Genomic DNA, 23,466 nt, shown 5'->3' with positions numbered 1-23,466 from the left:
AAATACTTGCTTAAGACTTTCTGTGTGGTGGTGATGATGATGATGATGATTTATGGTGAGGGTGCTTCCTATGTCCTTTGGTTTACTCATGTTTGTTTTTCATATCATCTTTGATCTGGTAGCCCTTCCTTTTTGATTAAATATTTCTGAAGTAAGCAATTTGTTTTCTGAAACCGTTATTTTCAGGAAAGTTCATTGGAGGAAAGCCAGGCCTATGTGTCATTTTTCCTTTTGAATGAAGATAGTACATGTGGCTACTTTTGGCTTATGTAACCCACTAGCAAATGGAGACAGACAGGAAGTTGAGAACTGGTCATATACTCTTTCCCTTTTATCCATTTCTTTTGATACCCTTTCCACAGATGTCAAAATTTTGGAAGATACTGTTGAGATTCTATTTCTCATTAACCTTAATTTTGCATGATTTCCCATTAGACAATGAAGGAAAGGCTATTTTTCACATATCCAAATTAGAAGTTCTCAAAGATAATGTACAAATTTGGTGGGGGGGAATCCTGTATTCCTACAAATGCATCTAAACCACAGGTTTTACAATGGAAAAGCCAAGATTTTGATATTGTCGTATTCTGGATTTTCTGAGTATCCTGCCTAAACTAAGAGAAGGCAGGATAAATAGCCCTTTAGCCTATGGGTAAAAGGAAATGTGATATCAGGTAAACACATCTGTTTATAGTTTAAAATAATTTCTCCATGTGGTCTACAATTGCTTTTCTATAAGGAGATGAGCAAGAGTGTTGAGGAAAGCAAATTGTCTAGGCCTGATCGAAGGCAGAAAGAACATCAAATTGGTTGCTGCCATTTAAACATTCATTGACATCACAAGAACAAAAAAAATCAGAGAATTAAAATTTGTAGTAAAGGCTCCAAAGAAATGATGCATTTTTCTTTTTATCTTCTGTTGATTTATATTCCTGAGTTTTCTTTTGGCTGAAATGCAAGGCCACTTCTGTGACTACAGAGATCCATTTATTAGAGCAAACAGATAGCTGAATATATCATACTGAGCAATCAAAATTGAAGACTTTGCTTGAACATGCATGTTTAGGTGGGTGGAGGCTGATCCTTTGGAATAGTCATCAAGAGGAACTATGGTAGACTCTAAAGAATGTGATGATTGATAAGATATGGATGGGGATGGAAAATTTGAGAATGATGCCTAGAGGTCTTGTTTGGACATCTGGGTAGATAGTTATAGCTTTCAGTGAAATCAAAAATACAGAAACAACAGCAGGTCTGAGAGTGTAAAATAATGAGTACAGCTTTGGACAAGTAAGTTTCAGGTGTCTGAGGGATGTCAAGGTGATGTCCAGTAGTCAGTTGGATATATGGTCTAGTGCTCAGGAGGGAGGTGTGGGCTGGGGAAGAGATTTGGAAGTCATCAACATCATGTCAAGGGCTTGTCAAGTGGAAACTCAAGTGAAAGCTCCAAGATTCATTTTGTATCCAACAGACCAAATAAAATACCAGGAAATTCTTTTTGCAAATGGTGCATTTCTCTTTGAGGAATAGCATTCCTATAGTAGGAAAACTTCAATGTTTAAAACTCATTGCAGTCCTCCTGTGAAGTGCAGCTTTTGAAAAGTGATAATACTATCTCTGTCCCTGTGCCATAAAATCTATATTTAACCAGGAAAAGTCATAATGGAGATAATAAAAAAATACTATACAATATTTTAACTTAATGAAACCAGGTTAGGGATTTCATCCTGGACTCTGTAAATATTGACATAACCTTTAAGGAAAGGAAGTTGTAAGAAAAAGTGGGAAGTAGAAGACTGTTTAAATTTGAGTGTGTGTGTTTTGTGTGTATGTGTGGTTTTTTATTGTGGTGAATACAAATAACATACAATCTACCATTTTAACTATTTTGAAGTATACATTTCATGGCATTAATTATATTCACCATATGCAACCAACCCCTCTATGGAAAGGAACTAGAATAAATGGGTACAGGGTTGTGTTAGTTTCCACAGCACATATAATTATGGGCACATTGTTTCCATTTGGCATGAAAAAAAAATGTTCTGAACCTAGGTAATGGTATATGTGTCTTAGGCAAAGGTTTGTCTTGAAAAAGAACAAGGTAAAGTGGAAGTGGAGAGGCTTAAGATCTAATCCTACCCTTCTAAGTTTGAGATCTGCCCCTTGTACCTAAGACATCTCTCAAGGCTTAAATTCACTCTCTGTAAAATGAGATAATAGTATCGAAGGTATAGGATTGTTATGATGATAAAATCGAACTATGTGTGTGGGTGTGTGGCTTATCACAAAATGGACATTTAATATATGTCCATTTATTTCAACTACTAGTCTCTGCACCTGAAGCCTAAAGTAAAATTGGTATGTGTTGGACATTATCTGTCCTGCATTTGTCCCCAGGCAGTGCCTTCCCCTTAGGAGTTGGGCATAGCACCAGGGAAGTAAAAATAGTTGAATAACAATAAGCAGTCAACTGCATGGCAAAGGCTTACTGTGCTTTCATAGCGTAAGTGCAAGTTCATTTGTAACACAGAGTATCATATAAATAGATATTGAAATGTAGCCAAGAGATTTAGGAGGATCTAAAGGACATCCACAGAATTCAGGGAGAAGTTGCCAGAGAGGTGTGTGATTTAATCAGTAAGAGATAATGAGGCTATAGTTGAAAAGTCAGCAGCAGGATTCAGGACGATATTGAGGAATTAGGAGAAAGATGAAAGGGAGCATGGGAGGCAGAGAAGAGAGAGAGAGAGAGATTTTGATTTCATCAGATTTAGTCGTGCTCCATGCATTCTTTTTCTAGGGAAAGATGCAAAGTCATGTTTATCCAAAAGCCGGTGACACAAGGCAGAGGGACTGGCAGGAGGGTGCCCTGATTTCAGTTTTCTGGAGACAAAGCTTTAGGAAGGAGGAGTCCTGGAAGCTGGTGGGGTATGACTATGTATTTCAAAGAGATGAAAGAGGAAGGAATGTCACCTATTGACCACAACAGGGTCCTTATAACTCTGTCAGTGCTTAGAACTAAAAGACTAGATTTTAAATTGTCAGAAAATCAAACTTTCAATTCATTGTTTATTCACTCATTTATTCACTTGTTCATGCATTTATTTGTTAATCAACAAATAAAAGTTGAAAATTGATTTTATGCAAACTCCTAGGTATGGCAAAAATGTTTGTTAGGTGTTGAGTGATAGGAAAAATAGGAATGGGGAAGGACAAAATTTTAGTGTGAGAGGAAGGGCCTGACACAAAGGTAGGCGATTCAAGAATTTGAATCTATTTGCAGATGCCCTGAATATGAAGTCAGTAGGCTTCTTGCGCTTCCCCAAGTGTACTGTTTTCACACAGGTAGAACTCACTTTAAAATAAGGATCAATTACAAAGCTCGGTTATAAATTCTGTGAAACTTAAATCATATTTCCTCAAAAACACAATGCTATGCATGGTAAATAGTTCCAATGTTTTCTCCATAAATACCTCATTAATCCCCAATGTGGCAGGGAATAAAACTACCAGTGGTACTACAGGTAGGCAGTGAATCTTCCTGTGACGTCCCAAGGGCTCTGGTTTAGAAATACTGCCTTAATTGGATTACAGTGAAGGTGCATTTAACTGTGGAAATTCAACTAAACAACACTGGGGAAAGTTAGAATGGGACAGAAATAAGGAGAAACATTTTCTATCACAAACGTTTCTATCCCATCTGACATTTCACTCCTAGAGATTATGTCCAAGAGTAAACATGAGGCAGTGACATGACACTGTGGTGCCTTCAGTGGGTCTCACTCCCAGGTAGCCACCTTTACCTAAAATCACTGCTAAAAGTGATTCCTGAGTTAAAGGTGCACAGAAGGCTTTTTGAGTCGGGAGTGTGGGGAGATTTTTCTTTACGGAAGACCACTGTTCCATCTCCTGGGAGCTGCATTTGTCTTCAAGATTTATCTCTTGGAAATTATTGGTTTCTTCTCCAGTGATAATGAGTTTTCCAATGAGAATATCTCTCTGTTTCTCCCCGAAGACTCTCACTTCCCTCCTCGATGACCCAAATTTCTGGACTCCCAACTCTGTTCTCCGTACAAACCATGACCCTGCGACAACGCTCTGAGAGGTTCTGCATGTACCTCCCTTCTCAGCGACAGCCGCCAGGGGGCAGTACTGTCCAATTCTTTCCTCTGTGCTTCCTTCTACCAGAATGCCCCAATTGAGTTTGTCTCAGTACAGTAATATAAATATAAAATTTATATTAGTACTGCATCTATACCGTGAGTTTAATAGACATCTGAGGACTGGATGAAGTTTCTAACTCTTAATAAGTAACATCCTTTCCACGAGTAAATGCAGTACTCCTCAGGAATCAACTCTTCTACCTCCGTGGCAGGATCTACTGTGTAAAGGCCTCTGTATCAAAAGCAGACTCCAACTTAATGACTGAATCCTTTTGCTCATAACAAGTGGCAAGAGTCTAGGAATTACAAGCAAAATTATGGAATCAAGTCCAACCTCGTTCTGCTCACCACATGACAGGCCAAGAAGTCGAGAGCCAGGATGTTGGGTAGGAAAGTGACTTTATTTGTAAAGCCAGCTAATCCAGGAGATGGTAGACTATTGTCCCAAAGAACCATCTCCCTTTGGCATGAAATGTGAGTTTCTTTCATGTTAGCAAAAGGGGGAAGCAGAAGTGGGTTGGAATCAAAAGGTGACTAATGTTTGTAGACAGTGAGAAAGGTCGTGTAACTTTTTTGTCCTTGGTCAGTTAATCTTTGTGTATAGGAATCTGGTCATATCATTCCTGCAAATCTTAAACATAGCATAGTCATTTCTCTACATACTTCTTTATCTCCTTAGGTGAGGTCAGTTTCTGGTAAGAAAGAAGTTTTTGCAAATCTCAGCTGTAAAGCAAAATTCCTTCAATGATTAACATGCCTACTTGTGGGGCTGAGCAGAGGTTTCTAAGCTGTAGGTCACAGCAGCAAGGGAAATAGAAGCAATATGGAGTCAGACATGCTAAGTTTCTCCCTGTTACAATTACAGCCACTGAAAATGATGATGGGAGAAAGGTCTTTGTGTTGGACGAAGTATGGTAGGAAAGGCTTTGACCTCTATCAGAAGAAAAATAGTACCTACCCCTAGGCCTGGCACATGGTATACGGTCAGTAGATATTGCATTGGAGGACCTTTGGCCAGAGCAAAATAAGAAACCCTGAGGTTGAAGAGGCCCACATATTTCTTGATGTGAATTACTATATTTATTTGAATCTAAGTTATCTTTTATGATAGTACCATCATTTTATGAACTTCAAGGGAAGAAAAAAATGTAGTCAACTTTCAACACATGCTTTCTCACATAGAAATTTTGTTTTAGATGTAGTTTTAATATGGATCAGGGTGGTCTATTCTATAACTTTCTGAGTACACAATATCCCTGTTTCATTGTTTGGCCACAGCAGATTATTTTTCAGGACATTTTAAATGGTAACTAAATTCAACACATCTAGTCCTAACAATGCAAATAATACATAAGTAAAGCCAGGATACTATGAGCAACTACAGCTGATCTTACGCATATCAAGCAATGACATGTTGCTTGATTCAACCTATAATGTGAGTTGTATTGGCCTGATGCTTGACTAGTGCATACTGAGACACTCCATCTACTCCAAGGGATATCAGACTTCAGGAATTTGTACTATGTGAAAAAAAACCATGCATCTTAGAATTTTTGAAATAGCAAAGATAAAATAGACCAAGCTTTCTTTTTTTATTGTTAGGAACTTAACAAACGTAAGGGTAGCTTCACTCCAATCAAATGATGTGCAGATGCTGGGAGAAGAATTAATTCTGAGGAAATTGATTCCAACATGTTGAAATTTGTCACCCTGACAGGAAAATCATTACTCCAAGGGATTTGCTGTCTGTACCTGGTAACAGATACAAAGCTTGCTATTAGAGAAAGAATACAGTGATGTAGTGAAACCTTGAGCACCTAGAAGACAAGCTACCCTCTAATAATACTGATGGCTAACACCTGCATAGATAGAGTGCATCATATGCGCCAGGCTTTGTCAGGCATTATTGCTACTAAACTTCAGAGCAATTTTAGGAGTTAAGAATCATTTTTAGCACATTTTGTTGCTGAGGAACGGAGGTGCAGAAATCCTAAATAATCCACCTGATATTCCATAGCTAAAATAAATAGAGGAGGAGAATTCAAAATGCAACTATTTTTCACTCTGCAATGCTGTCCTCTGGCAAGTTAGCTTGGGCCAGTAACCTTTCTCTTTATGTGCCGGGTGTTCATAAATTAGGCATTTGTGAGTTGGGAAGTCACTGTACAACTTTGGCTTTCTATCTTAAAGCAATCATGATTCTCTACTGGCTTCACTATGGGACCAGTCAACGCAGGTGTACTTGGTATCAGAAGGTTTGAGAGTGAGTGGTTGCAAAGCACTTGTTTGTTTTTCTTTATATATTCTTCCTAGAAGTTTTTAGTTTGTGGGTTTTGAAAGGTATTTTTCAATTACAATATTAATAGAGGTAGTTGTTAAAATTTTAATTAAATAAAAGTACGCTTACAGAAGCAAAAGAGTTTCCTTTTCCTATTGCCACTACTCCAAGGGTAAATCACTGTTAACACTTTGGTGTGTATCTTCTATGATGACTTTTACATTCATAAACCCATAAACTTTAAGTTTTATAAAAATTATATCAAACTATTCATATTATTATGAAACTTGCCTTTTTACTCACAAATATATTATCAAAACACAAACTCAATTTGCTCTATTTCAGTTAGAGGGAAATTATTGATTCATGTATTCCAAGGAAGGATTGAATGATTAAACCACAAAATCAGAATGGTGGAGTGGGCCTTAGTATCTCCTCGAAGCAAGAATTAGAACAGTCTTCTATAATTTCAGATTCTCTGAGATTGTCAGAGAAGCTCATTGTCTGTCTCATTTAGAATCAAATAATCTCTACAGGATGGGAAATGTGGCTACCAATTCTCAAATAGGGAATTAGGGAGAAACTTAGGTAAGGTATCAGTTAAACTTCAAAATAATCTGTGGCATGGTTCAAATTGATTAGGTATCCATCTCTGGACCAACCAACTATAGGTAAGACTATGCTATTTTAACTATTACATTTGTTCAGGTACCCAAGCCTGGAATGTTCAACAGTGGCTTATGGGACAGGATCACTACATATATGATAATTCCCACTTTGAACCACATAGTTGGGGGCAAGAACTGGTTGTTTCAAAAAGTATTGATGTTCTCACCAGATCTCTAAAAAAATATCACTAGGAGAAAGTTTATCTGGATGAACAAAATGATAAGAATCCATTAAGCAAAGTATAAATGTATCATAGATAATTTGTCATCTTTATGTGGTTGGACATTCATCTTAGCTCATATTATTCATTATTACAAATATTTTTCAGCATTGTAAATAATGCTGCTATGATCATTCTTACACACATACCTTTGTATCCTAGAAGCATTTCTATAGAATTGTAGAAATGGAATTACAAGTTAAAAGCACATGCATGTTTTAATTTGACAGAGACTATAAAATCCCCACTGAAAAGCATTTCTACCAATTTATACTACCACCAATGGTGAATGATCCTCTCAAATACCCTAAAAACTATTGGATACAATTAACTAGAAGGAAATTAAGTGCTTTCAGAAGTGGATTATAAATTCATCACCTCAACATTATCATTGAAATTTCTAGCTCTGTTTCCACATTATATGAAAGTTATGTGGCTTTGAGAGTGAATTGGCACTGAGTGTGATATTAAACTTCAGAAAATTCATGGGCCTTTTTCACCAAGAGAGAAAAAAACAGTATAATCTCAAGGGGATGTAGAAAGATGGCTTGGGTTCTTTTGGAGGAAACAGAAGACCCTAAGAAACGATCTTTTGAAATCTGACTTTAACTGTTGAGGACCAGTTCAACCTTTATTTAAACCTCTATCTGGTCTTGGGGCACCTGGGTGGTTCAGTCATTAAGCGTCTGCCTTCAGCTCAGGTCATGATCCCAGGGTTCTGGGATGGAGCCCTGCATCGGGCTCCCTGCTCAGCGGGAAGCCTGCTTCTCCCTCTTCCACTCTTCCTGCTTCTGTTCCCTCTCTCATTGTGTCTCTCTCTGTCAAATAAATAAATAAAATCTTTAAAAAAAAAAATAAACCTCTATCTTGTCTCTTCCTCAGATGAGCACTGATTGTCAGTCTTCTACATTAGTAATCACTGCATGCATTGAGGGCAGTGAAAAGTGGAAGTAAAAGATGTACCAAAGAGAGCCTCAAACACATTGATGATATATTTGTATATTCAGTCCCTTAGATGACTCAATTGTGTTCTTAGCATACACAATATAACATAAGTTTTTCTCAAAATATTTGTGCAATTCACCTGGAGATCTTGTTATAATGCATATTTCAGTTCAGTAATTTAGGATTGGGACCACCAGTATACCTTGCTAACTAACAAGCTTTCAGATGATGTTGCAGCTGCTGGTCTTTGGATCATACTGCAGCAAGGAACTGGCCTACAGGTTTCAAAAAGGAAACATCTATGCATTATTATATTAATTTTACAGATGAGGATATCAATGCACAGACAAGTTTTTTTTCCTAAGGTTACACAGGTCTTAATTTTTTTTTTTGTTATGTTATGTTAATCACCATACGTTACATCATTAGTTTTTGATGTAGTGTTCCATGATTCACTCTTTGCATATAACAACCAGTGCTCCATGCAGAACATGCCCTCTTTAATACCCATCACCATGCTAATACATCCTCTCACCCCCCTCCCCTCTAGAACCCTCAGTTTGTTTTACATAGTCCATCGTCTCTCATGGTTTGACTCCCCCTCCGATTTCCCCCCCTTCATTCTTCCCCTCCTGCTATCTTCTTCTATTTTCTTTTTTTTTAATTTTTTTAATTTTTTATTTATTTATTTGACAGAGAGAGAGACAGCGAGAGCAGGAACACAAGCAGGGGGAGTGGGAGAGGGAGAAGAAGGCTTCCTGCCAAGCAGGGAGCCCGATGTGGGACTCGATCCCAGGACCCTGGGATCATGACCTGAGCCGAAGGCAGATGCTTAATGACTGAGCCCCCCAGGCGCCCTATTTTCTTTTCTTAACATATAATGTATTATTTGTTTCAGAGGTACAGATCTGTGATTCAACAGTCTTGCACAATTCACAGCACTCACCATAGCACATACCCTTCCCAGTGTCTATCACCCAGCCACCCCATCCCTCCCAGCACCCCCCACTCCAGCAACCCTCAGTTTGTTTCCTCAGATTAAGAATTCCTCATATCAGTGAGGTCATATGATACATGTCTTTCTCTGATTGACTTATTTCGCTCAGCATAACACCTTCCAGTTGTATCCACGTTGTTGCAAATGGCAAGATTTCATTCCTTTTGATGGCTGCATAATATTCCATTGTATATATATATACCACTTCTTCTTTATCCATTCGTCTGTCGATGGACATCTTGGCTCTTTCCACAGTTTGGCTATTGTGGACATTGCTGCTATAAACATCGGAGTGCACGTACCCCTTCGGGCCCCTACATTTGTATCTTTGGGGTAAATACCCAGTAGTGCAATTGCTAGGTCGTACGGTAGCTCTACTTTCAACTTTTTGAAGAACGTCCATACTGTTTTCCAGAGTGTCTGCACAAGCTTGCATTCCCAAAAGCAGTGTAGGAGGGTTTCCCTTTCTCCACATCCCTGCCAACCTCTGTCATTTCCTGATTTGTTAATTTTAGCCATTCTGAGTGGTGTGAGGTGATATCTTATTGAGGTTTTGATTTGGGTTTCCTGAGGCCGAGGGATGTTGAGCACTTTTTCATGTGTCTGTGGGCCATTTGGATGTCTTCTTTGGAAAAATATCTGTTCATGTCTTCTGTCCATTTCTTGATTGGATTCTTTGTTCTTTGGGTGTTGAGTTTAAGAAGTTCTTCATAGATTTTGGATTCTAGCCCTTTATCTGCTTTGTCATTTGCAAATATCTTCTCCCATTCTGTCGGATATCTTTTAGTTTTGTTGACTGTTTCTTTTGCTGTGCAAAAGCTTTTTATCTTGATGAAGTCCCAGTAGTTCATTTCTGCCCTTGTTTCCCTTGCCTTTGGCAATGTTTCTAGGAAGAAGTTGCTGTGGCTGAGGTCGAAGAGGTTGCTGCCTGTGTTCTCCTTTAGGATTTTGATGGACTCCTGTCTCACATTGAGGTCTTTCAACCATTTGGAGTCTATTTTTGTGTGTGGTGTAAGGAAATGGTCCAGTTTCATTTTTCTGCATGTGGCTGTCCAATTTTCCCAACACCATTTGTTGAAGAGACTGTCTTTTTTCCACTGGACATTCTTTCCTGCTTTGTCAAAGATGAGTTGACCATAGAGTTGAGGGTCCATTTCTGGGCTCTCTGTTCTGTTCCATTGATCTATGTGTCTGTTTTTGTGCCAGTACCGTACTGTCTTGATGATGACAGCTTTGTAATAGAGCTGGACGTCTGGAATTGTGATGCTGCCAGCTTGCTTTTCTTTTTCAACATTCCTCTGGCTATTCGGGGTCTTTTCTGGTTCCATACAAATTTTAGGATATTTGTTCCATTTCTTTGAAAAAAGTGGATGGTATTTTCATAGGGATTGCATTGAATGTGTAGATTGCTCTAGGTAGCATTGACATCTTCACAATATTTGTTCTTCCATGAGCATGGAATGTTTTTCCATTTCTTTGTGTCTTCCTCAATTTCTTTCATGAGTATTTTATAGTTTTCTGAGTACAGATTCTTTGCCTCTTTGGTTAGATTTATTCCTAGGTATCTTATGGTTTAGGGTGCAGTTGTAAATGGGACTGACTCCTTAATTTCTCTTTCTTCTGTCTTGTTGGTGTATAGGAATGCCACTGATTTTTCTGCATTCATTTTATATCCTGCCACTTTACTGAATTCCTGTATGAGTTCTAGCAGTTTTGGGGTGGAGTCTTTGGGGTTTTCCACATAAAATATCATATCATCTGCAAAGAGTGAGAGTTTGACTTCTTCTTTGCGGATTTGGATGCCTTTTATTTCTTTTTGTTGTCTGATTGCTGTGGCTAGGACTTCTAATACTATGTTGAATAGCAGTGGTGATAGTGGACATCCCCACCGTGATCCTGACCTTAGGGGGAAAGCTCTCAGTTTTTCCCCATTGAGAATGATATTCGCTTTGGGTTTTTCATAGATGACTTTTATGATATTGAGGTATGTACCCTCTATGCCTATACTCTGAAGAGTTCTGATCAAGAAAGGATGCTGTACTTTGTCAAATGCTTTTCTGCATTTATTGAGAGGATCATATGGTTTTTGTTCTTTCTTTTATTAATTTATTGTATCACATTGATTAATTTGCAGATGTTGAACCAACCTTGCAGCCCAGGCATAAATCCCACTTGGTCATGGTGAATAATCCTTTTAATGTACTGTTGGAACCTATTGGCTAGTATTTTGGTGAGAATTTTTACATCCATGTTCATCAACGACATTGGTCTATAATTCTCCTTTTTGATGGGGTCTTTGTCTGGTTTGGGGATCAAGGTAATGTTGGCCTCATAAAACAAGGTTGGAAGTTTTCCTTCCATTTCTATTTTTTGGAACAGTTTCAGAAGAATAGGTATTAATTCTTCTTGAATTGTTTGGTAGAATTCCCCTGGGAAGCCATCTGGCCCTGGGCTTTTGTTTGTTGGGAGATTTTTGATGACTGCTTCAATTTCCTTAGTGGTTATAGGCCTGTTCAGTTTTCTCTTTCTTCCTGGTTCAGTTTTGGTAGTTGATACATCTCTAGGAATGCCTCCATTTCTTCCAGATTATCTAATTTGCAGGCATATAGTTGCTCATAATATGTTCTTATAATTGTTTGTATTTCTTTGGTGTTGGTTGTGATCTCTCCTCTTTCATTCATGATTTTGTTCATTTGGGTCATTTCTCTTTTCTTTTTGGTAAGTCTGGCCAGGGGTTTATCAGTCTTGTTAATTCTTTTAAAGAACCAGCTCCTAGTTTCATTGATCTGTTCTACTGCTCTTTTGGTTTCTATTTCATTGATTTCTGCTCTGATCTTTATTACTTCTCTTCTCCTGGGTTTAGGCTTTATTTGCTGTTCTTTCTCCAGCTCTTTTCGATGTAGAGTTAGGTTGTGAATTTGAGACCTTTCTTCTTTCTTGAGAAAGGCTTGTATTCCTATATACTTTCCTCTTAGGACCGCCTTTGCTGTATCCCAAAGATTTTGAACAGTTGTGTTTTCATTTTCATTGGTTTCCATGAATTTTTAAAATTCTTCTTTGATTTCCTTGTTGACCCATTCATTATTTAGTAGGATGCTCTTTAGCCTCCATGTATTTGAGTTCTTTCCGACTTTCCTCTTGTGATTGAGTTCTAGTTTCAAAGCATTGTGGTCTGAAAATATGCAGGGAATGATCTCAATCTTTTGGTACTGGTTGAGACCTGATTTGTGACCTAGGATGTGATCTATTCTGGAGAATGTTCCATGGACACTAGAGAAGAATGTGTATTCTGTTGCTTTGGGATGGAACGTTCTGAATATGTCTGTGAAGTCCATTTGGTCCAGTGTGTCATTTAAAGTCTTTATTTCCTTGTTGATCTTTTGCTTAGATGATCTGTCCATTTCAGTGAGAAGAGTGTTAAAGTCCCCCACTATTATTGTATTGTTGTCGATGTGCTTCTTTGCTTTTGTTATTAATTGGCTTATATAATTGGCTGCTACCATGTTAGCGGCATAGATATTTACAATTGTTAGATCTTCTTGTTGGATAGACCCTTTAAGTAGGATATAGTGTCCTTCCTCATCTCTTATTACAGTCTTTGGTTTAAAATCTAATTTGCCTGATATAAGGATTGCCACCCCAGCTTTATTTTGGTGTCCATTAGCATGGTAAATGGTTTTCCACCCCCTCACTTTCAATCTGGGGGTGTCTTTGGGTCTAAAATGAGTCTCTTGCAGACAGCATATCGATGGGTCTTGTTTTTTAATCCAATCTGATAGCCTGTGTCTTTTGATTGGGGGCATTTAGCCCATTTACATTTAGGGTAACTAATGAAAGATATGAATTTAGTGCCATTGTATTGCTTGTAAGTGGCTATTACTGTATATTGTCTGTGTTCCTTTCTGGTCTATGTTGACAGGTCTTAATTCTTGAAGCCATGATTGAACCACAGGTCAGCTTGAGGAAAAAAGAATCCATATATTTCTTAGCCATAGCTGAAAACCCAAGTCAAATTTTAGAGTCTGGAAGTTTGGAATGAAGGAGGCAGTTTAAGAAAAATCTCAGATATTTACTCTCAAAGTGCTGATGACCTACTTGGGGAAACCAAAACATTATATGCAATGTAATATATTCTGTAATACAAGGATATAGTTGTGATTTTATTTTATTTTTTAATAACAGGTATTATTTGGGGGTGCCTGGGTGGTACAGTCAGTTAGGCATCCAACCCTTGGTTTTGGCTCAGGTCGTGGTCTCAGGGTCGTGAGATGGAGCCCCACATTTTGGTGTTCATATGTCTGTCTTCCCTATGCTATTAAATAATCCTTATAAGATAACGAAGTATAACAATTTTCTGTGTTTTGTATTTCTTCATTATAGTAATTATCCTGTATGTTTCTTCCTCAGCTCTGAGCTCTGCCCCCAAGAATAACGGCAACAAATAAATTGTTTATGTATTCAATTTATAATGAATTAAATGGCATCAGAAATGATGACCTACAAGGCTTCCTTTCTCCTTCTTTTTCATCAGTTTAAAATCAATGCATTATTTTGTTGTTCACGTTCGAAGTTGTCCAAGAACATTCATATATGCAGACTTATTTTTGTCTATATGTAGCTCTCGTTCAGTCCCTCATAGTCAAAGAAAATTAATACACTTTATTTTCTGAAATTTATTTTCATTTCCTATTCATTTATTTCATTACCAAACATGTTTTAAAATTCTTTATGGACCTGGTCTTGAATTCGAAGTGGAAATGTAGAAATACATATAAAATGGTCTTTCCTCCAAGGAGCTCACAAGCTGGTTGAAGAAACAAAATGGAAACAAGTTAATAGGATATAATGTTGCAGAGACATGGACAAGGCTTGGTGGGGCCACAAAAGTGTGGCTGTTCCCCTGGGTTTGAATGGAGCCTGCTAGTACATTCTCTTAAAAACATGTGATTATCAATAGCCAATACATTGAAACAACCCAGGTGTCCATTGATAGATGAATGCATAAAGAAAATGTAGTGTAACACACACACACAACACACACACACACACACACAGTGGATTATTACTCAGCCATATAAAAGATGAGATCTTGCCTTTTGTGACAATATGGATGGATCTAGAGGATATTATGCCAAGTGAAATATGTCAGCCCGAGAAGGACAAATACTATATGATTTCACTTATATGTGGAATCTAAAAAGCAAAACAAATGCATAAATAAATAAAAAGCAGACCCACAAATGTGAAGAAGAGACTGTGATTGCCAGAGGGGAAGAAGTAGAGGGATGGGCAAAATGGTGAAGGGGAGTTGGAGGTAACAGGCTTCCAGTTATGGAATAAATAAGTTACAGGGATAAAAAGTACAGCATAGGCAATATAATCAATTGTATTATAATAGCATTTTATGGTGACAGATGGTAGCTACAGTCATGGTGAGCATAGCATAACATATAGACTTTTTAAATCACTATGTGGTACACCTCAAACTAATATAATGTTGTGTGTCACCTATACTTCAATAAAGAACAAACAAAAACGTATGTGATCATGGAATGTACTTCTTAAAAACCTGATCATGGAAACTTTAATGCCCTTAAGACAAATTTGCTTATCTGGCATTCTGAGATCCGGCCATCTCATTTTACTCCACCCACTTTGCTCTCTATACTCCAGCCATATCAATCTTTATTCAATCCACTCATAATTCATTCCTTTTGCACTGTATATTTCCATTGCCTCAGAAAACTTCATATGTGCCTTACAGCCTTCACTTAATATGTCTATCTTGATATCTATCTAAAATTTACAGTAGTACCACTTTCTCAAGGAACCTATTGTCATAGTTAGGGGACTAAGAGCATCTTCACAGTCTTTAATCCATCTAAATAAGTCAGTTCATCTTCTTCTACAGGAGACACACTTTGCATTCAAACATACAAACAGATTGACGGTAAAAGGATGAGAAAAATATATTGTGCAAACAGCAACTGTAAGATGTAATGATTGTACATATACCAGGTAAAATAGGCTTTAAAACAAAAAATGTTACTTGACATTAAAAAAAGAACATTTTATAATGATAAAAGGGTCAATCCATTAGGAAGATATGATGCTGATAACCATATATTCACCTAATAACATATTATCAAAATACATGAACAAAAACTGACAGGAATGAAAGGAGAAATAGATAATTCAACAGTAATTGAAGACTTCAATACACCCTATCAATAACTGATAGAACAACTACATAGATGATCTACATAGATAGATGTCCTCATAGACACCTAGAGAAAACTCTACCCTACACCAAAATATATATTTTTCTTAAGTACACATGAGATATTCTACAGGATAGACTATATTCTTAGGCCATAAACTTCAATAATTTTGAAATGACAAAATTTGAAATATCTTCTCTATACGATGAAATTAGAAATTAATAGCAGGAAAATATTTGGGAAGTGCACAAACATACATATTAAACTACATACTTCTATATAATCAATGAGCCAAGGAGAAATCAAAAGACAAATCAAAAATACTTTGAGATTAGAGAAAATGAATAGAGAGCATGCTAAAATGTATGAGATACAGCTAAATCAGTGCTTATAGGGAAATGTATAGCTATAAATGCCTATATTAGGAAAGAAGGTATCAAATCAAAAACTCTGAGAAAAGAACAAACTAAATCTAAAGTAAGCAGAAGGAAGAGAACAATAAAATTAGAGTGGAAATAATAAAAATGAAGAATACAAAAATAACAAAGACTATAATGAAAACAAAAACTGGTTCTTTGGGAAGAGCAACTGAATTGACAAACCTTTATTTAGACTAAGCAAAAAAGAACAAACATTCTAATAATTGGAATAAAAAATGAAAGAGAGGACACTACTACTAAACGTACAAAAATAAAAAGTATTATAAACGGAAACCATGAACAGTTGTATGCCAATAAATTAGATCCATTAGGTGAAATGGACAAATTCCTAGAAGGACACAAATCATCATAACTGACTTAAGAAGTAAAAGACATTTAAATAAACCTATTAACAACTGAGGATATTAATTTAGTAATCAAAAACTACCCACAAATTGGTGCAGCCACTCTGGAAAACAGTATGGAGGTTCCTCAAAAAGTTGAAAACAGAACTACCATATGACCCAGCAATTGCACTACTGGGTATTTACCCCAAAGATACAAATGTAGTGATCCGAAGGGGTACATGCACCCCAATGTTTATAACAGCAATGTCCACAATAGCCAAACTATGGAAAGAGCCAAGATGTCCATCAACAGATGGATAAAGAAGATACACACACACACACACACACACACACAGTGGAATATTATGCAGCCATCAAAAAATGAAATCTTGCCATTTGCAACAACATGGATGAAACTAGAGGGCATTATGCTGAGTGAAATAAGTCAATCAGAGAAAGACATGTATCATGTGGTCTCACTGATATGAGGAATCCTTAATCTCGGGAAACGAACTGAGGGTTGCTGGAGTGGTGGGGGTGGGAGGGATGGGGTGACTGGGTGATAGACATTGGGGAGGGTATGTGCTATGGTGAGCACTGTGAATTGTGTAAGACTGTTGAATCACAGATCTGTACCTCTGAAACAAATAATACATTATATGTTAAAAAAAAAATAGTAGGAAGGGAAAAATGAAGGGGGGGAAATCAGAGGGGGAGATGAGCCATGAGAGATTATGGACTCTGAGAAACAAACTGAGGGTTCTAGAGGGGAGGGGTGTGGGGGGATGGTTTAGCCTGGTGATGGGTATTAAAGAGGGCACATATTGAATGGAGTACTGGGTGTTAAGTGCAAAGAATGAATCATGGAACACTACATCAAAAACTAATGATGTAATGTATGGTGATTAACATAACATCATAAAATAAAAAAAATAAAAAAACAAAAAACTACCCACAAAGAAAAGCCTAGACCTGGATAGCTTCACCACAGAATTCTATTATCCCAAACATTTAAAGAAAGATGAATGTCAATCTTCACAAATGCTTCCAAAAATATAGAAAAGAAGTAACTACTTCCCAATTCATTTTATAAGGCCATTATTGCCCTGGTACCAAAACCAGAGAAAGACATCACAAAAATTACAGACCATTATTTCTTGTGAGTATAGATACAAAATCTTCAGTAAAATACCAGCAAACCATTCTAGTAACAAATAAAAAGAATTAGAGTCTATGACCAAGTGGGAGTTTATCCCAGGAATGGAAGGTTGGTTTAACATCCAAAAATCAGTTACTACAATTTATCATGTCAGGAGCATCAAACAAACAAGCATGGTTATCTCAACAGATGCCAGAAAAGTACTTGATATAATCCAGTACATTATCACAATAAAATGATACTCAACAAACAAGAAATGGAAGGAACCTTTCTCAATCTGATAAAGGATGGCATCTACAAAAACCTAGCATCCTACTTCATATTGAAAGACTACATGACCCCTCCACCCAAGATCAAGAATAAAACAAGAAGAACAATGTACAAAAATCTATTGTATTTCTATACACTTGCAATGAACAATCTGAAAATGGAATTAAGAAAATAATTATAATAGCATCCAAAAGAATAAAATACTCGTGATTAAAAAAACAAAATAGTGCAAAACTTATACTCTACAAAATATTGTTGAAAGAAATTAAGATCTAAATAAATGGGAAAAGATCCCATGTTCATGGATTAGAAGATTTAATATTAAGATGACATATTCCTCAACTGATCTACAGATTCAATATAATCTCTATCAGAATGTCAGCTGATTTTATAAATTAAAAAGCTGTTTTTAAAATTCATACGGAATTTTAAGAGACCCAGCATAATCAAAAGAATCTTGAAAAAGAAGTAGAAAGTAGGGGACTCACACTTCCTGATTTCAAAACTTACTACAAAACAACAATAATCAAACGGTCTGCTAAGGATAAACATATAGATCAGTGGAGTTCAACTGAAAGTCCAGAAATAAACTCGTACATCCATGATCAATTGATTTTTGACAAGAATGCCAAGACCATTCAATGGAGAAACAAATAGTTATTTATACCAAGGGTGTCCAGACAATTACATAGCCACATGTAAAAAAATAAAGTTAGACTCTTACCTCACATCAGATACAAAACTTAACTCAAAAATGTATCAAAGATCTAAATGTAAGAGCTAAAACTACTCAACTGTTAAATCATAGGGGGTAAGCATTAATTACTTTGGGTTTAGCAAAGTGTTCTTAGACATGAACCAAATTAGAAGAAACCAAAGGAAAAATAAAAAGTTAAATGGACTTCACCAATATTAAACTCTTGCTTTTCATAAGACATCATCAAAAAAGTAAAAACGTAGAATGAGAGAAACTATGGATAAATCATGTATCTGTTAAGAAACTTGTATTCAAAATATATAAAGAACTCTTACAATTCAATAACCAAAGACAAGTAACTGTATTAAACAGTGGGCAAAATATCTGAATAGACCTTTCTCCAAGGAAGAGATGCAAATGGCCAACACACACATGAAAAGATGTTTGACATCATTAGTCATAAGAAGAGCAAATCACACCACAGTGGGATGTTATTTTATACTAACTAGGATAGCTAGGATCAAAAAGTCAGATAATAACAAGTGTTGACAAGGATGTGGAAAATTTGGAACGTTCACATACTTCTGGAGGGAATGTAAAATGGTTCAGCTGCTTTAGAAAACAGTCTGGCAGTTCCTTAAAAGCTTAAACATAGAGTTACCATAGGACCCAGTAATTCCACTCTTAGGTATATATATCAAAGAGAAATCTGAACATATGGCCCTATAGAAACTTGTGCTTGAATGATTATAGTAGCATTGTTCATAATAGCCAAAAGGTGGAAGAAAACCAAATGTCCATCGAGGGCAGGAGCAACGTGGAGGAGATGGCACAGACCGGGGGGGGTGCAGCCACTAGCACCATGAGCGTCCTCAACAAGCCCAAGAGTGAGGTGACCGGAGGAGCTGCAGAAGTGGGAGGAGAAAAAGTTTAACACATGTCCACTCTCCATTCTCACATAGTCAGGCAAGAACCACACCCAAGTGCTCATTAACTGCCACAACAGCTAGAAGCTCTTGGCCATGTGAAAGCCTTCGGCAGGCACTGCAACATGGTGTTGGAGAATGTGAAGGATATGTGGACCAAGGTCCCCAAGAGTGCCAAGGCAAGGAGTCCAAGCCAGTCAACAAAGACAGCTACATCTCCAAGATGTTCCTGAATGGGGACTCAGTCATTGCTGCCCTGTAGGACTGCTCATCACTGTCAGAATTTCTTCCCTCAACCTGCAAAGACCTGCCCTTTGTAATGGAAATAATAAAGATCTGTGTTTTTTCTAAAAAAAAAAAAAAAGAAGAAAGAATTATTATTCAGTCATAAAGCAATAAAGTACTAATACATGCTACAATATGAATGAACCTTGAAAATATTATGTTAAATGAAAAAAGCCAGATGCAAATGACCACATATGATATGATTTCACTCATATATGTCCAGATCAGGTTAAATGTACAGAAATAGAAAGTAGATTTGTGGTAGCTTAGGCCTGGGTGTGTGTGTGTGACATGGGATTTGAGAGGGATGTGATACCTCAAAGGGCATGAGGCTTATTTTTGAGGTGATAAATATGTTTTAAAACTGTGATGATGGTTGTAAATATACTAAAATCACTGAATTATACACTTTGAATATAGGAACTGTATGGTGTGTGAATTATATCTCACTAAAGCTGTAAAAAAAAGTGACAAAGCCACTGTTGATCATCAGACTTGTAGGTTCACTTCTTGCTATGACCTCAACGGGGGCCATTGTTTTTTCTCTAAACCCTTATTTAGTCCATGGCTGGGCCTCGGAATCTGCTATTGAGGTTTGAAGTCTTTCTAGTTCAAGGAGCTGATTTCTGATGACCTGAGAGATACTGACCAAGGTTAGATGTTTCCTCCTTCAAATACATCTCATTGGCATGGTGGAATTTTTGTCTGTTTTATTTTTTATTAATTTTTTTCTTTTTCTTTACCTTATTATTTTTCTCATTTTTCTTTTCTTTTTATTCTTTTTCCTATTTTTCTTTATTTCTTTCATATTCCTTTTATCATTAGTATTTTTTTTTTTTGGCATTTCTGGCATTGTGTTTTGACTCCATTATAAAGATCAGTTTATCAAGTAGACTTGGAAATAATTTTCTTTTTGAATGGTTTAGACCAAACTTACCACCAACTTTCCCAATTTTAAGCCTACCTTGGGACACCTTGAGTGCAAGTCCAACAGTAAGTCCAACAACTGCAGGGCCTTTCCTCTATCTTTGCTGAGGAGTAGACCCATGTTGGCAACTACCAGTTCTTCATGAGAGTCTCCAAAGGTAACTTGGCCAAGGTGAAGTTGGCCTGGCACATCCTGACTGGGAAAGAGGGAAACATGATAATCAGCTTCCAGAAAATACCCATGAAGTCAGAATCCTAAAGTCTTTGAATCATCCCAACATAATTAAGATATTTGAGGTGATCAAGACTGAGAAAACACTCTACATCATGGAGTATGCTAGTGGAAGAGACGTTTGATTACCTAGTGATTCATGGCATATGAAAGGAAAAAAGTGCTCAAGCAAATTATATTAGAAAGTGTCTACTGTGTAGTGCTGCCTCAGAAGTGGATTGTTTATAGAGACTTAAAGGCAGAACACCTGCTCTTGGACGTTGACATGAATATTAAGTGTGTAGACTGACTTCAGCAATAAATTCACCTTGGCAACAAGCTGGATACTCTCTGTAGCAGTTCCTCTTTTGCTGCTGCAGAACTATTCCAAGGCAAGTCTTATGATGGACTAGAATTGGAGGTGTGGAACCTGAGGGTTATCTGATATACAGTGGTCATATGATCCCTGCCTTCTGATGCACAAAATCTCAAGAAGCTGTGAGAGCAGGTACTGAGTGGAATATGCCATATTCCTTTCTACTTTTCCATAAAGAGTGAAAACCTGCTCAAGAAATTTCATATTCTCAATCCTACCAAGACAGGCACTTTTGAGAAAATTATGAAAGATCTATGGATGAACGTAGGTCATAAAGATGAACTAAAGCCTATCTGGAGCTATTGCCTGACTATAATGACCCCTAGGTGGTGTTAATGGGTTATATAGAGGAAGAGATCAAGGATTCACTGATGGACCAGAAATATGAGGTGATGATCACTTATCTGCTCCTCGTACACAAGATATCTGAGCTGGAGGGCTTTATCATTACCCAAAAGCCCAGTCTTTGGCATTCCTTTCTCATCCCACATGCTACAGTACAGATTCTCTGCTAGCCAAGTCAGTGGGGTTTCAGTGATCATGCCAGTCCTGCTATTCCCATCTCTAATTCTGAGAATACTGAGTAGCCTGAGGAGGACTAGGAATCAGAAGAGAAGGCCAGGAGCACACTTGCCACCTCCCTGCCTACCTGTTCTGAAGAGGAAGAAGATAACTCCTCATAGACAACAACCTTTCCACCAACACAAATCAAAGCTTCAATTCCCCACTTTTGGAGGGAATTGGCCAGGCCTCCATCCAGAATATGAAGAGCCTATGCTAGGGTCTGGGGCCTCCATGGTTTCTGCTTCTGCTGCAGTTGGCTGGATTTGCTCCACCTGCACTAGAAACCCATGACAGCCTTGGTACAGCTTAGCCAGGCCTCTGGGTGGTGCTCTGCAGACACTAAAGGTGAAGTGCCTCAGCACAGCCCTGTCAACATGTCCCTGTGGCTTCCCTCTCTGCCCACATATCAGCAACAGTGCTGGAGCCCCAGACAGGAAACTCCTTCCACACCAAGCAGTTCTGATATGCACGTAACCACCAGAGTTTGTCCTGTGGGAAGACCCCAGTCTCACCATAGGGCAGTAGTCAGGGCCAGCAGGGGACAACTGCTTGCTGCCTCTGCAAGTTCAATTTCAAGTTTATGGAGACATCTGGGTTTCAGGTTTACCAGAAGGAATCTGAATGAACCTGAAAACAAAGACCTAGTGGAGATGCTCGAACTTCACATGGTGGGCCGCAGGGGCAATGATAAAAGAATATCTAGAGGCCAAATGGTGCTCACTGTACATGGAGTATGAAGAGCACAACCTCCATGGAGTCTGTTGGGACATCTGTGAGGTCCTGGACACAAACAGCTGCAGTACAAGCTAGACGAAAAATATGTGCTGCTCAGCATTCACAGCTCCCAGGGCCACAAGGACTACATGCAGGGGAAGATGGAGGCATGCAAAAAGCCACAGCGATCTCTCAATGGGTTCCACTTACATGGATATCCAGCATTTCTGTGGCCTTCAAAAACATTGCCTCTAAAATAACCATGGTGTTAAAGCCATGGAGCCACGAGGGAGACAAGAGGAGAGGTAGGGTGGCCCTCGCTGCCAGCCACTCTGCCCCAACCTAGAAGAAACTGCAGAGGTTAGATTGGTGTATTTCCTCTGGTAACCCCTCTGCTCTCTTGATTCTCCCTGTTTTGTTTGGGTTTTTTTGTTTTGTTTTTGTGGGGATGGGGAGATGGGTCTGTTGAAATAATTTCTCTTTTCTCTCCATATGTCCTGCTTTTAGCTCCTAATGTCCGTTAGGATTTCTTCGAGCTGACTAGAATAAACCATTCTTTATAATAGACTACACATTACATAGTAAATGCATTTACATCATGCCCCCTGGTGCAAAAGGGAAGAAGCATATAGATGTAAAAATCTCTGTGTCAGATGGTTTAAATGGTAATCGCTTAAAATCAGGGGTAGCATGAGAAGACAGGAAAGCACTTAGTTGCTTCTGCAAAGAAAAATAAATTTCTTTTCTCTGGAATAAATATAAGCTAATAAAGCTCAGCCAAATGACCTCATGAGCATAAATGTTCTCCAGGCAAACGCTATAAAGTGTTAAGATGAGCATATCTAACCTGTTGCAATAAAGCTGTTCAGTGGTAAGAGCCCTTGGATTTCACACCTCTAGGATAGATTAAATATTTTATCTTCAAAGGAACAATAATCAGATAGGGAGAGTAAAGGAATTGACTTTATTTGATATTTGATTTACTTTCCCTGCCATTTCGATGAGTCATCTTTTGGTGTTGATCTTCAATTCAGCTGCTGTTGTAGCACCAGAATCCTGAGTGATGAGGAAAAAA

The 23,466-nt window shown here is 37.7% G+C and overlaps 2 pseudogenes; both read left to right on the top strand.

The window, feature by feature from the left end:
• The first annotated feature begins 19,250 nt into the window (after positions 1 to 19,250).
• LOC123847077 (serine/threonine-protein kinase MARK2-like) lies at positions 19,251 to 21,628 on the top strand (annotated as a pseudogene).
• Positions 21,629 to 22,146: 518 nt separating this feature from the next.
• On the top strand, positions 22,147 to 22,737 carry LOC135361454 (serine/threonine-protein kinase MARK2-like; annotated as a pseudogene).
• Positions 22,738 to 23,466: the final 729 nt, after the last annotated feature.

Source organism: Mirounga angustirostris, unplaced genomic scaffold (assembly GCF_029215605.1).
Source record: "Mirounga angustirostris isolate CCGP_5_RB_7025 unplaced genomic scaffold, mMirAng1.0.hap1 SCAF_6, whole genome shotgun sequence".
Lineage (NCBI taxonomy): Eukaryota > Metazoa > Chordata > Mammalia > Carnivora > Phocidae > Mirounga > Mirounga angustirostris.
Note: the sequence above shows the minus strand (reverse complement) of the source record. Positions and strands in the feature narration are given on the sequence as shown.